Source organism: Condylostylus longicornis, unplaced genomic scaffold (assembly GCF_029603195.1).
Source record: "Condylostylus longicornis isolate FDR11 unplaced genomic scaffold, ASM2960319v2 ptg000107l, whole genome shotgun sequence".
Taxonomy (NCBI): domain Eukaryota; kingdom Metazoa; phylum Arthropoda; class Insecta; order Diptera; family Dolichopodidae; genus Condylostylus; species Condylostylus longicornis.
In genome coordinates this window covers 2917647-2926009 of record NW_026578075.1, presented here as the reverse complement: position 1 = coordinate 2926009, position 8363 = coordinate 2917647, and the positions used below count along the sequence as shown (strand labels likewise).

At 19.6% G+C, this 8363-nt stretch overlaps 1 long non-coding RNA gene across 1 annotated transcript; it reads right to left on the bottom strand.

Annotated features, from left to right (window-relative positions):
- Positions 1 to 2427: 2427 nt before the first annotated feature.
- LOC129614383 (uncharacterized) lies at positions 2428 to 7608 on the bottom strand. The gene is made up of 3 exons (XR_008697377.1): positions 7504 to 7608; positions 6198 to 6575; positions 2428 to 3147 (listed from the first exon to the last, which is right to left on the bottom strand). It is a non-coding gene; the product is annotated as an uncharacterized LOC129614383 (long non-coding RNA).
- Between the last annotated feature and the right edge of the window lie 755 nt (positions 7609 to 8363).

Below are 8363 nucleotides of genomic sequence, written 5' to 3'. Positions count from 1 at the left end.
ATAATGAAGGTGCTAAAATATAAATTGATATAGTTTTCATTTTTTTTTTTTCTGATATATTAATGAAAATGAGCAATGAACTTTGAATTAATTTTTGAACTAAATTTATTATTGTGAGTGAGTGAATTTATTTATGAGCGAGAAATAAAAAAAATGATTTAATTATGAGTGAATAACAGACTCAATTTTAATAAATTGCAATTATGTAATTTAATTATTTATAATAGTATAATAAATAATAAGTTAAGAATTAAGAATAAAAATTACATAATATGTATTTAATAATTTTAATTAATTAATTAATAAAAGATTGTGTATATTTAAGGTGTAAGAGAGGTGTAAGATTATGTATCTGAAAAAAGAGTGAAATCATATAATATTTATCCTATATATATATTGAGTATAATTGTTATAAAACCAAAACAATATTATATTTTAAACAGTTATAATATATAAAATTACTAACACTGTGCTTCTATACACTAGTAAAATTTTAACACAAAAACTGAGGTAACAAAAATTTTCCAATATTTATTGTGAATTATTTTATATATATATATATATATATATATATATATATTTATTGTGAATATTATAATTTATTTGAAATATTTCAATATTTATTTTTTTTTTTTATAATACTTGAATAATTTTCAATTATTGATATAGGTGTAAGTATGTATATGAAAATATTATGCTGGTGATAAAGTAATTAAATAATAATATTTAAGAATTAATAATAAAAATAGTAGAAATATGAAAAAGATATTAATTAGAGTTAAAATGGTAATGAATTGTAACATTAAAATGAATTTTTTTTTTTGCTTAAAACTTAAAATGTATAGGTATACGAAATGTAGGTATATAAAATAAAATTGTTTAATTTTTTTAATTTTTTCCTTTTTTTTTTAAATAATAATCTTTAATAATAATAATAATTAATAATTATAATAATAAAGTCAATTTATATAAATTTTTTTTTTTATTTTTATAAATTTTTTTTTGTTTAAATATTTTCAGATTTATAATTAATTGAAATAGATTTTAATATAAAATACGATATTTGAAATTAAAAATAAAAGATACGCGCTTGTATATAGAAAATTAATTTTAATATTTTTTTTTCGAACTTGTTCCAAAATAAAATTCAAAAAAAAAAAAAAAAGCAAAATGTTTAATTATTTATTTAAAAAAAAAAAATAAAAAAAACAAAATTATTTATTTTCGTCTTCGACGACAACTTGAAGTCTCCTCGCGGCCACGGACACGTTTCCAACGCATCCTAAAATTATAATTAGTTGAGGTTTTTCTATTATTTATTAAATTTGAATGAATTTTTTTTAATAGTGTGAACAATTCATTCATATTATTTTTTACGTTATTTGTTTTTTTTTTCCAGTTCAAAAAAAAAAACAAACAAAACGCAGGCAGTTACTAAAGGCAGTTAATTTTCATTATTTTTTTTTATAGGTTGTTTTTTTTTTGTTCTATGTTTTCTTTTTTGTTTTTCTTTCGTTCGAAAAAAAAAAAGAAATGGCAGTGTAAAGTTTCTTTGTAGTAGAATATTTAAAATTAAAAAAAACAAAATTTAATCAAGTTTAAAATTATGAAAAAAACAAAAATAACAAAATTGCTCTTTTAAAACAATAAAAAATTTTTTACCATTACAAAAAAAAAAAAAATTTCTAAAACAAAATTAAAAAAATTTAAAATAAAAAAAGAAAATAGGAAAATTTTTCTTCTTTTTTTGAGTGTGGTTGTGTTGGTGGGTTTTTTCTTTTTTTGTTATTTTTTTTTTGTATTTATGGCCTTCTCTATCAAGGATCTTTTGTTTCTAATATAAAATTATTTATTTTTTTTGTATTCGTATATTTTTCGTTATAAAGGATGATTAAAAAATTCAATTATAAATTTTCGGAATTTGTTTCTGTTTTGTTTCAGTATTGGCCAGTTGGATCTAAAAAGCTGCAATTTTGTGATTTATAATATTTTTTACTGGTACACGATACGTTTGATTGTGAACCATTTGGTTTCTTATATGTACCAGTTGGATCTAAAATATACATTTTGCTTCTTTTTTTTTTCAATTAATTTTCAATTCTATATTAAAATTACTTATTAATGTTTATTTTAGAAATAAATTGAGTGTTTTTTTTTTTTTGTTAATTTAGATATTAAATATAAAATAAATTTAAAAAGTAAAAAATTTAATATGTTCCTGTAGGATCCAACATTTTGATAAAGTTATATATAAAATTTAATAAAGAAAATATTTAAATGAATTTTTTTTTTAATAAAAATTTAATATTGACCAGTTGGATCTAATATAAACATTTTGAATTTAGATTTTTATCTTTTAATATTTATTAAATATATTTAAAGAATTACAAATATTGTTTATAATATTTATGTATAATTGTAGGTATGTAATAATTTAATTTGTTTTTTATTTTTAATATTTAATATTTATTGTTTTTATATTTTCATTAAAATTGAATGAAAGATGCTATAAAAGAATATGAGAAGAGTTCAAGTAAATAAAAAAAAAATATTTAATTTAATGACAACGTAGACGACAACAGTAACGAAGACGACGACAACGACGAAAACGACGACAGCACAGAAATTTTCGTAAATGTATTTTTGATGTTTTGTGTATAGAAAAAATAAAAAGAAAAGAGTTTATTTTTAATTTTTACTTTTCTTTTTTTTTTATTTTATTATTTTTATAATGGATTTCTTTTAGAGTAGCCTCTCAGCATATAAAAAACAAACGATATGATGGTAAAACTGATGATGACAGCAACGTGTTATAATAGATTAATAACAAAAACAACAAAATAGTAAAAAGAGAAAATAATAAACCGAAAGAAATGGTAGAGACCAAAAATTTACATTAAATACCACAAAAAAAAAAATATGTATGTATTTACATAAACTTGTACGTATATATTTTTGTAAATTCTTTCATATATTTTTTTTTGTTGCCCTCTGTCTGATGAGTTACGACGACGATCAAATATTGCTGGATTCTTAGATAATTTCTTAAAAATGTTGATGAAAACTGTTAAGGCACACACACACACAATATTCTTACATACGCTTTTTATAATGAAAAGGTTATATTGTGATGACTGCGATATAGCTCTGAAAAATAAAGAAAAAAACAAAATTAATAAAAAGTTCATACAGAAAATTAAAAAAAAAAAAAAAAAAAAGTGTTGTTGACCTCATTTGCTTATCGCCTTTGTCAAATGAAAAGCTTTCTTAAAATTTTTTTATTTTATTTTCAAATTACTACAATGTTGTAGAATTTTTTTTTTTTTTCATATTTTTGACTGAATATTGGAAAAATATTTGGGTTTTGGTTAGATTTCGAAATATGTAATGTATGTATGTATGTGAGTATATTTGTAATTCTAAAGTTTAAACTTGAGAAATTTTTAATATTTAATACCTGGCCTTTTAATTTATTTTTTTCAATAATAATGTTAATTCTAACGAGTCTAGTGATTCTAGATTCTAATTGAAATATACTTAACATAATACTAAGTCTAACAAGTTTGCTAAACATGGAATACTAAGACTTGGGTATAAAAATAATTAAATCATAAATTAGGTTATGTACTCAAAATATTCTAAACGCCAAATATTATACATGAGAACAAATTCTATTACACAAAAACCTTTGTAAAAGTTAAGTTTAATTCTTTAACTTGGGTCATATGTTACGTATTTTATTCTTTCTAACACCAAAATTCTGTAATTCTGCTGGAAATAGCCTTTACATCTTATTGAAATTTCGTATACTTAAGTAACATAGTACAAATAAAACAATTATTTCTGTAAACAATTCAGCTAACATGACTTTTTAACTGAAGTCCACCAGCAATCAAATTGTTGGAATCAAATAGTCAACAGATTCCATTTATTCCGGCAATTCAAAACTTTCAACAATATTCTAAATTAATTCCATTTTCTCGAACAATTTTATTATTTTACTAATCAAATACAATTTTGTACAAATTTTTTTCTCAATTAACTTCAAAAACTTCAAATAACAAAATTAAATCTGAACTGCACTTAATATTTTAATAATGATCTGTCAATTTATTACGGTCATAAGTCATAATAAAAGTATAATTAAAAAAATATACAAACAAGGGTAAAATAGAAATAAAAAATAATTTCACTTTTCATCAAAAAAAAACCAAAAACAAAATTTCATTAAAAAATGAATAACTTTCAGATTAAAAAAAAAAATATTAATAAAGAAAATAAGAAAATATGAAAAGAAATAAGGTCTGATTTCTCTATTTTATGGTTGTAGTATGGTGATTATCGTGAAAAATGAAAACTTTCACCTATATTAATGAATAAAAAATTTTTTTTTTGAAAGTTTCTTTTTAAATTCAAATCAATGGAATTGAATTGTAAAAATTCATTTGAATTTTGTTTGTGTCACGAATGATTAAAAGATTAAAATTTCATTTTGATTTGGAGTTCGTTGGCGTTTATTTTATTATTGAAAACTTTTGTTACTCATTTTAAATACAATCGTAGTAAATTCAAAGAGCGAAATAAGTAAAAAGTTGTAAATAAAATTATTAAATTATTAACTAGCTTTAATATATTCAAAGAAATATTTTTAAATTATAATTTAATTAAATTCCACTGAAAATTATTTTATACGATTAAAAAATTTCGTTTAACATTTTAACGTCATTTTATAGTGCGAGTTACAGAGAAAGAATTTATGCAGAGTAAATGAACAAAGTACAAAATGAACTCAAGGCGAAATTTTCTTAACATTACAAAATTTATTTCTCTTTCAAATTACCTACTAAAAATTGTTGTTATTCTCGCAAATTTGGAGAATAGAAAAGTTCATTATACCTAAATTATATACAAAAAAAAAATTGTTCTTGATGATAAATAGAAAATCAAAGAAACTTTTAAAATATTGCACTCTCATTTTTGAGATTTTATTTTTGTGAAGAGTATTCCATTTTTAATATAATTAAATTAATATGAGAAAAATTATGGCAATTAGGAAATTTAAATACATTTGCGTTTTTGAAAAAAAAAATTACACTCTAGAATAATTTTTACATTTAAATCCAATTTGTAATCTGAAACGAATTTTCTTTGAGCCGCTTTTTGTTGTTTTAACAAGATTAAAACTAAATTAATATTTACAAAAATAATTATTAAAACTGTAATATATTAACAAATATATGCCGACAAATACCAAAAATTTTTAAATAAGAAGGACAATTTCGTAGGAGCATTTATTAGATTAATTTCTTAGAGAAATTACAATATTTTTAAATTATAAATTTATTAAAATTATTTTTTACCAAAAATTACAAGTGGAACAAATTTTGATCATAAATTTCTAAAACAAAATTTTACATATTTTTAATAATTTCTGAAAATTACGTACGAAAAAATAATTTTGTTCAATTACGCTAAAGTTATAAATTTGTTATATTTTAATTCTACTATATAATTTAAAAAAGAAAATGTTGAAATGAAAAAAAGTGTAATATTCATAAATAATCTGTGAGAAGAAATTATTGAATGCATCGAAAGCATATATTTAGGCGTTCTATAAAATTTAATAATCTAATTTAATAATATAATCAATGATTTCAAAATTTCTTATTGAATGTCAAGCATTACTGAGCGACATTTTGTATAGTGTATAGTTAAAATTAAATAATAACATTTTAATTATCATATAAATAATTTAACCCCTAATGTACTATTTTAATTTATTTGTGAAGAATTGAAAAAAACTATGGTATAAATTAAGTAAAATGCATGAATTATTTTCTGAAATCATTAAAATGTATAACAAAGTTAAGTTATAAAACTAAAAAGAAATTCACTAAAAAAACGAATTTCTTTTTACATATTTATCTATCTATATACAATTTTCTCTATCTACCTACTACTCTTAATCTATCTACAATTCTTAAACAAATTTAACTAAATTTTATTTTATTATATTATTTTCTTTAATAATTTACTAGTAATAATAATTAATAATTTAGATCAAAGGAACACTATATACACCAAAATACATACATTTAAACATAATTATTTTAGGCTTATATAAAAAAAAAAATCTAAAAACACAAAATTATTTTGCGCAAATGTTATGCAAATCATTTATGTATTCTTATACTTACATATCAAAGTTAAAATCAGCTGAGAGCAAAAATATTAATTTTTCCCTTTTTTTTTTTGTCGTGTTCTTCTTCTTCTTCTTTTGCTTCTTCTTTTATATATTATTTTCTTTTATTTTTCTACTGTTTTTCTTCTACTTCTTAAATTTTTTTTCTGTGTTTCTTTTCTGATGTTTTGTATATATATATATATATATATACAAATGTATGTATATATTTTTAATATATTTGTGCAGAAGTATTTATATATTGCCTTGGCAATGGTCTTTACTTTTTAGTATTGACCAGTTGGATCTAAGATTTCAGGCATGATGAAATGTGATAATTTTTCGTTCTTGTTATTATTAATGTATGTAGGATATGTAGGTATATAACTTTTATCTGGTTTTTGTTGAACAGAAAAAAACAAAAAAAAATTGAAATGAGAAAAAATAAAAACAAAAAATTAATGTTTATGTTTTAATATATTTTTTTTTTTTCTATTTTAGTAAAATTATGTTGTTTTATTTATGAAAATATTCACAATTTTATTAATATTATTGTTGTTGTTGTTTTTGTTTTTCTTTTCACTAATAAACGCGAATTACAATTTTATTTATTTATTTTTTTTTGTTTTTTGTTATTTTATATTTTCATTTTTATTAATTCTTTCTCTATATTAAAAAAATTATTTAAATATTTCCGCAAAAGTCACTGACACTTGAAATTTCTTTTTTATTTTTTCTTCTTCTTCTTCTTTATTTTATACAATTTTTCTCTTTTTTTTTTTTTTTTTTTGTAAATTAATATATGTGTAAATATGTAAATATACAATATGTCAAAAAAATAATAATAAAATGAAATAAAAAAAAAAAAATTAAAATATTTTATATTTATGAATTCGTTAATAATAGCGAACACACACTCTCCGGTGATAAAGAAACAAACGAAAAAAAAAATGATAATTTTACGAACTCAAAAGAACCATCAAAAGAATCTGATCGCTTTAATAAAAAAAAAAAAAACCAAAAGGCAAGTTCACCAAAAATTTTAAAGTTAAAGAAAATAATAAACGAAAAAACTACCAAAAAAAAAAAAAATTAAAATTAGCAATTGTATGCGTAATAATTTTAAACGTTATTTGAATTTTTAATTAAATTGTCGAATGAAAAAAAAAAAATAAAAAAAAGACAAGCAATTTTGTTTTTTCTCTTCGTTTTTGTGATTATTTTTTCAATCAAATGTTAAGTAACGCGATTCCTTTTTTATTTTTTCTTAAATTTTCGCGTTAATAACGAACCTTATGTTAATTCAACTTATTTTTACTCACTTTATATTTATTTTTTATTTCGTATTTTAATTTTATTTTATATTCTGATTTTTTAATTTTTTTCAAAAAAAAAATTTTTGTTTGAGCGATGTTATTCACCCAAATGTTAACGAGATTATGAATGGATTTTCGTTAAGTCATAAGCTTAAATCTTTCTTTTTTTTTTTTGTTTCTGTTATATTTACAAAGTATATAAGATCGTGCACTGCGATCTATAAAAAATTTTTATACTCCCTGGGTATATTATGTAAAGAATTGAAGAAAACAGAAAAACAAAAACAACAAACATAAATCGTAAAATTTTATTTTCTTGTTTTTTTTTTTTTGTTGATTTTTTGAGAAGATCATTTGAGAGATTGAAGAGAAAATTTTTATTATTATTATATTTTATATACAAAAAAAAAAAAAAAATACTCTTTTACTCTATAATTTTCTTTTTTATATAAAACACAAATACAATAAAATTTTGTATTATTGAGGAGAATTTGTAGTTGGAAGAGAATCAAAGAGATATAATGAGAGAATTTAATATTAAAGAGATTGTGTTTTTTGTTTCTTATATACAATTTATGTAGTATTATGTTATATATAAATTTTGTTATTATTGTTTTTAAAGAAAACAAACGAACACATTTAAATAAAAAACCGCGTGTTAATCACGTTTATTTAAAATACATAATATAAAAAATATATTTTGTATATATAAAAAATTTGTATAAAGCAAGATGCAGTGGCTATTATTATTGTATATATACATATAGGGGTATGTTCTCGCAATATACAATACGAAAGTATGTTGGTGTCTGTTTAAATACATTTTTATGTTTTATAATAAATTTTGTTATATAAGCAAAATATAT